Below are 6,811 nucleotides of genomic sequence, written 5' to 3' on the forward strand. Positions count from 1 at the left end.
TGTCAGTGAAATAATAAATGAAATTTGCTCCGTTGGGTAGAACGTAGGTAAAGTATTTAATTTTATTGTTTTTTTATTTTTATTTTCACGAGAGTATGGCACAATAAAAAAAATAGTAATGTCCTATTTTATAGTATTAATTGAACATGAAATGTAAGTGTAGACGTAGCAGTGTGAAATGAAAAGAAAATTATGCACAGCAGTGCGAATGTAAGGAGTGAAGAAAAGGAAATTGACACCAGTGTCAATGTTAAACAGAGACAGAGTTCTCCCTTTGTAATGTTTTCAGCAGTGTTATTTTTTTAAAGCAGAGACAGTAATTTTTCAGAAGAGACTGTGAAGTTTTTTTTAACTGCATCTAAAGCAGAGACTTTTTGTAACAATTGGTTTTATTAATGAATACAAGTTTCTTTTCTGCATGCATAAACTTTTGTGCTCTAGAAACAAATTTTTAGTTCTGTTGTGGTAAAAACAGAGCATCATTCTCTGTTCTGTTTTGTTTATTTGTTCTGGAATTATCAGAAATTCCCAACATGGTATCAGAGCTTGTCCAGGCTCTTTGAAGGTGTCAAAGAAGCTCAAGGAAGGGGTTCTTGTTGCAGCAGCTTCTCGAGCACAGTAAAGAGTTAGTCAATAAAAATCCAAGGTATTTCTCAAGTCAGCTTTTTGTGTGTTATTGTTGAGGACAGTTAGTTATTTTAATACACAGTCAAGTATTTTGAAGCATAGTTAAGAGTGTAAGAATGGTTGGAGCCAGCACTAGCATGGGTATCTGTAATACTCAGCTCCCACAATTTAATGGGAAAAACTATGACAATTGGGCAATAACCATAAAAGCTTTGCTTGCTTCCCAAGACTTATGGGAATTTGTTGAGGATGGTTTTGAAGAACCAGCAGATGAAAATGAGTTTAATAACTTAACTCAGGCAAAGAAAGATCAGTTGAAGAGAAATAAGAAGAAGGATTCTAAAGTCCTCTACTGTTTGTATCAAGCAGTGCATGAGAGTGTGTTTCTAAGGATAGAAGCAGCTAAGAGATCCAAAGAAGCATGGAAAACTCTCAATATAGCCTATCAAGGCATGGAAAAAGTGAAGATAGTAAAACTACAGTTGTTGAGGAGAGATTTTGAGAATCTATGCATGAAGGAGTCAGATAATTTTGACTCATTCTTCACACATGTGTTTGGTCTGGTCACATACATAAGGTCTCATGAAGAGATACTTGAAGAAAGGAGGATTGTGGAGAAACTATTGAGCATCCTACCCTCAATGTTCGATGTGATAGTCACCACCATAGAAGAGACAAAGGATCTCACAAACTCCTGAGTTGATGAACTACATGCATCACTGATAACACATGAGCAGAGATTGAGTAGAAATGAAAACTCATCTCTAGAGCATGCCTTTAAGACCCAAATGTTCTTTGGAAGAAGAGGAGGTCAGGGCAGAGGAAACAAGAGAGGAAGAGGCAAAAGCCAAAACAGAAGTGGAAGAAATAGTCTAACAAATGCTCAAGGAAGAGGCAGCAATCCAAATCAGAACCAAGGCCAAGGAAGCAACCAACAAAGTGGACAACATCATTCTCAAGGACAAAGTTATGATAAATCCAATGTCTAATGTCATTATTATAAAAAATATGGGCATTATGTAAATGAATGTAGGACGAAGCAGCATGATATGAAAAATAAAACTAGTGCAAATTTCACTAGAGAAAATATCAGCCAAACTAATTTTTTTTTAGCTTGTAATATGGTTGAAGAAAAGAGTGAAGATGTATGGTTCCTAGACTCCGGTTGCAGTAACCATATGACGGGAAACATAGCTTTGTTTTCTATGTTAGATCAGAGTGTGAAGTCACAAGTCACACTTGGGACTAATAATAAAGTTTTTGTTATGGGAAAAGGAGAAGTAAAAGTCTTAACAAAGAAAGGTGAAAGGAAAACCATAGCAGATGTTTATTATGTTCCTGGAATGAAATGTAATCTCTTAAGTATTAGACAACTTGTTCAAAATGATTACAATGTTTTCTTTGAGAATGACGTATGCACCATCATGGATAGAGCACCCAGCAAACGATGTATTGTTGAAGTGAAAATGACAAGAAACAAGATGTTCCCTCTTAGAATGAAAGTAGATTTAAAAAATAAAGAAGTAATAGTAGTTGTGACACAAGAGGCTTTCCAAAGCGAACCAAAAGATGAAAATTGGTTGTGGCACTTGAGATTTGGAGATCTCAACTTTGGAGGTCTTAACTTGTTGAATAGAAAATGAATGGTAAGAGGATTACCATTGATAGAGAAACCAGACAGCCTTTGTGAAGGTTGTATCTTGGGGAAACAATACAGAGAAAGTTTTCCATCTGGGAAAAGAATAAGGGAAAAAGCACCCTTAGATATTGTCCACTTAGATTTATGTGGACCGATGCAAACTCCATCACTTGCAGGCAGCCACTATATACTAACATTTATTGATGATTTTACTAGAAAAACTTGGGTTTATTTCCTAAAGAACAAAAGTGAAGTGTTTGAAAGATTTTGCAATTTCAAAGCACTTGTAGAAAACCAAAGTGGGTTGCATATCAAAGTTCTGAGAACTGATAGAGGAGGTGAGTATATCTCCAAAGAATTTCTACGTTTTTGTAGGGAAAATGGAATTCATAAGCAATTTACCACTAGGTACACTCCGCAGCAAAATGGAGTTGTCGAATGGAAGAATAGGACAATCATGGATATAGCGAGGAGCATGTTAAAGGCAAAACATTTTCCGAATGATTATTGGGCTGAAGATGTACACTGTGCAGTGTACATTTTGAATAGATGCCCTACAAAAGCAATCATGAACAGAGTGTCGGAAGAAGCATGGAGTGGGACAAATCAAGGAGTCACCCACATGAAATTTTTTGGATGTGTGGATTATGCACACATTCCATATCAACTAAGGAAGAAGTTGAACAGCAAAGGGGAGAAATGTATTTTCATTGGATACAGTGAGGAATCCAAAGCTTACAGGTTGTATAACACATCCACCAAGAAGCTCATTGTGAATAGAGATGTTCAGTTCATTGAGGAGGAAGCTTAGGATGGAAGCATAGAGAAAACAGTGAATGTTAAAAACTCTTTGTCAAATGATGAACATGATGAGGAGATAGCTGAAATACATCCCCAAACAGTAGCACCAACATAAGGGCAGCAAGGAACACCCTTGAGGAGAAATGAATGTGCTTCTCCAAGCACACCACAAGGAGGAAATTCAAGTGCTTCTTCAAGCACTTGTACACCAAATGAAAGGGGTAAGGAGTTCAGAAACTCAAGTGACATTTATGAACAAGAGGCAACAAATGAAGGTATGAATTCTTTGTTTGCTTTATATTGTCATGTTGATGACCTTGTTCATTTCGAAGAAGCAATTAAGGATATGAAATGGATAGAAGCTATAGATGAGGAGATCAATGCCATAGAAAGAAACAAGACATGGGACTTAGTTGAACTACCAAAAGGAAAAGAAGTCATTGTAGTTAAATGGGTCTACAAGACCAAGAGTAATGCTGAAGGCAAAATAGAAAGACACAAGGCAATACTTGTTGTCAAAGGATATAAGCAGTAGTATGGGAGAGACTATGAGGAAAATTTTGCACCGGTTGCAAGAATGGAAACCATGAGAGCAGTGTTGTCCATAGCAACACAAAACAAGTGGAAAGTTTACCAAATGGACGTGAAGTCAACATTCCTAAATGGAGTGTTAAAAGAAGAGGTTTACATTGAAAAACCTCTAGGCTATGAAAAGAAATGCCAAGAGCACAAAGTGTGCAGATTGAAGAAAGCTCTTTATGGGCTGAAGCAAGCACCAAGAGCATGATACAGTAGAATAGATGCCTATCTATTGGAAAATGGATTTGAAAAGTGTGAGGGAGAACCCGCCCTCTACATCAAAGAAAAGGATGGTAAAATACTAATTGTTGTGTTATATGTTGATGATGTTATTTTCACAGGTAATGATGATTACCTTATTGAAAATTTCAAAATGGTCATGAAAGAAGAATTTGAAATGACTGACATGAGTTTGTTGAGATACTTCTTAGGAATAGAAGTAGAAAAAAATGGAAATGGGATTTTTATCTCACAGGAAAAATATATTAATGAACTGTTGGAAAGATTTAATATGTAGGAGAGCAAAGCAGCAATCACTCCCACAGTGATGGGATTAAAACTCAGCAAAGAGGACAGTAGCAAGGATTTTGATCCTAGATTGTACAAGAGCACAGTTGGCAGCCTCATGTATTTGACTGCAACTAGGTTGGATATAATGCGTGCTGTTAGTTTGATTTCCAGATTCATGGAGAGGCCAAAAGAAGCACATTGGCAGGCAGCAAAAAGGATTCTGAGGTATGCTAAAGGTACTAAAAGGTTTGGAATTTTATATACTACTTCAGAATGTTCAGATTTAATTGGATACACTGATAGTGATTGGGCCGGAAGTATAGATGATCAGAAAAGCACATCCGGTTATGTTTTTCACATGGGTTCAGGGGCCATTTCATGGGCTTCTAAAAAACAGCCTATTGTAGCGTTGTCTACAGCAGAAGCAGAATATGTGGCAGCTACAGCAGCAGTGTGTCAAGCAATTTGGATGAGAAGGATATTAAGGAGTTTACGCCAAGGGCAAGCAAAAGAAACTGTGATTTTTTGTGACAATAGCTTAGCTATTGCATTATCCAAGAATGTTGTGTTTCATAAGAGAATGAAACACATTGACACAAAGTTTCATTACATCAGGGAATTGGTAAACAATGGAGAAATTGTTTTACAACATTACAGAACTCAGGAGCAGGTTGCAGACATTCTGACTAAACCATTGGGGCAGAAAAGTTTTGAGTTTTGAAGGAAATGTCTAGGTATGACTGATAACCCAGCAGTTGAAATTAAAGGGGAGTGTTGAAATGATAATTTCAATTGTAGCGCCAAAACTGTCATGGGATTTGTTAGATCTGTTTTTTTTGCGATGTGATCTTATCGCTATCGCAAATCGCGTCAGCGCCCTATTGGCTTTTTTGTTACGCCCTGTTTTTTCTGCCAATTGTGATTCTACGATGCGATCCGATCGCAAATTGCACCCATATGTTTGTGCTCCCATTTTCTCTTCCACCGACGTGACATTGCGATGCAATTCGATTCAAAATCACATATCTCACCCTCTTCAAACCAATCTCAGCCATCCGATTAAATCAACGGTTGATGTACAGGCTAGCAGCAAAATTACGTGACGTGAATTAGAAGTTTCATTGACCGCCAATTTTGTCAGTGAAATAATAAATGAAATTCACTCCGGTTGGTAGAACGTAGGTAGAGTCTTTAATTTTATTGTTTTTTATTTTTATTTTCACTAGAGTATGGCACAGTAAAAAAAAACAGTAATGTCCTGTTTTATAGTATTAATTGAACATGAAATGTAAGTGTAGACATAGCAGCGTGAAGTGAAAAAGAATTTATGCACAACAGTGCGAGTGTAAGGAGTGAAGAAGAGGAAATTTACACACAGCAGTGTCAATGTTAAACAGAGACAGAGTTCTCCCTTTGTAATGTTTTCAGCAGTGTTATTTTTTAAAGCAGAGACTGTAATTTTTCAGTAGAGACTGTGAAATTTTTTTTAACTGCATCTGAAGCAGAGACTTTTTGTAACAGTTGGTTTTATTAATGAATACAAGTTTCTTTTGTGCATGCGTAAACTTCTGTGCTTTGGAAACAAATTTTTAGTTCCGCTCTGGTAAAAACAAAGCATCATTCTCTGTTCTATTATGTTTATTTGTTTTGGAATTATCAGAAATTCCCAACAAAACCTACACTTTCATGTTAAGTTTTTGTCAGTTGAATCCAGAATTCTAAACAATTCCATGTACTCTTTCAATTCAAAAGATTTGAATACCCTCTCATTCTTATCATAAATCATGCCTCTACAATTTGGAAAATAAAAATCACAATATTTTATTAGATCTTGTTGAAAGAGTTCTCTGATGGAAATTTCTGTTCATTTCAAACACACAAAAAGAATAACACAAAGAACAACGCTCTGGTTTTATACAGGATCTTTATTATAAAACAATAATAAAAACTGTTACAGAATTTTTCTTCCTCAACTTAGAGGGATTTACAACAGGAACTTCAGTTCCAGAATCTGATTCCACTATATCAGAAAACTAAAAGGTTCAGCACTGCTGTGCGTTGTAGAGAAGAAAGAGTTCTCCTTGCTAATACTCTCCACACGTCTCTACTCTTGCATATTTTTTATATATACAATGAACAATACAAAATATCTTTTACAATACGTGTTGCTTTTCCCCACTTCGGTGAAAATAAAAAATAGTAAAATTTAAGATTTCACCTACATTTACCAACCCTAGTAAATATCATTTATTACACGGTTGAAAAATATCTTGCTGGAATTTAATGCATGGCTTATCACACCATCGCATCGCAAGAAGAGAACGGATGTGCCATCGCCTCTATAACCTTTAAATCATGCGATCTGCAATCTGCGATCAGATCGCATCGCAAAATCGCATCGCAGACAATCAATGGACACGTTGAAGTCTGGCAAGAAAGGAAGTGCGATATGCGATGGGATCGCATTGCAGGAAAAAGTCTGCAGTTTGAAATTAACATTCCAACACTCCCCCTTAATTTTAATTGTTGGGTTTATTCTGTATACCCATGCATTTCCTGAAATGATCAAAGCTTTTCTTTTGCCAATGGTTTTGTCAGGATGTCAGCTAGCTATTCCTCTGTTCTACAGTGCTGCAAAACAATCTCACCATTGTT

Source organism: Pinus tabuliformis, chromosome 3_1 (assembly GCF_031772625.1).
Source record: "Pinus tabuliformis cultivar Carrire ecotype Pingquan chromosome 3_1, CPIR1, whole genome shotgun sequence".
NCBI lineage: Eukaryota > Viridiplantae > Streptophyta > Pinopsida > Pinales > Pinaceae > Pinus > Pinus tabuliformis.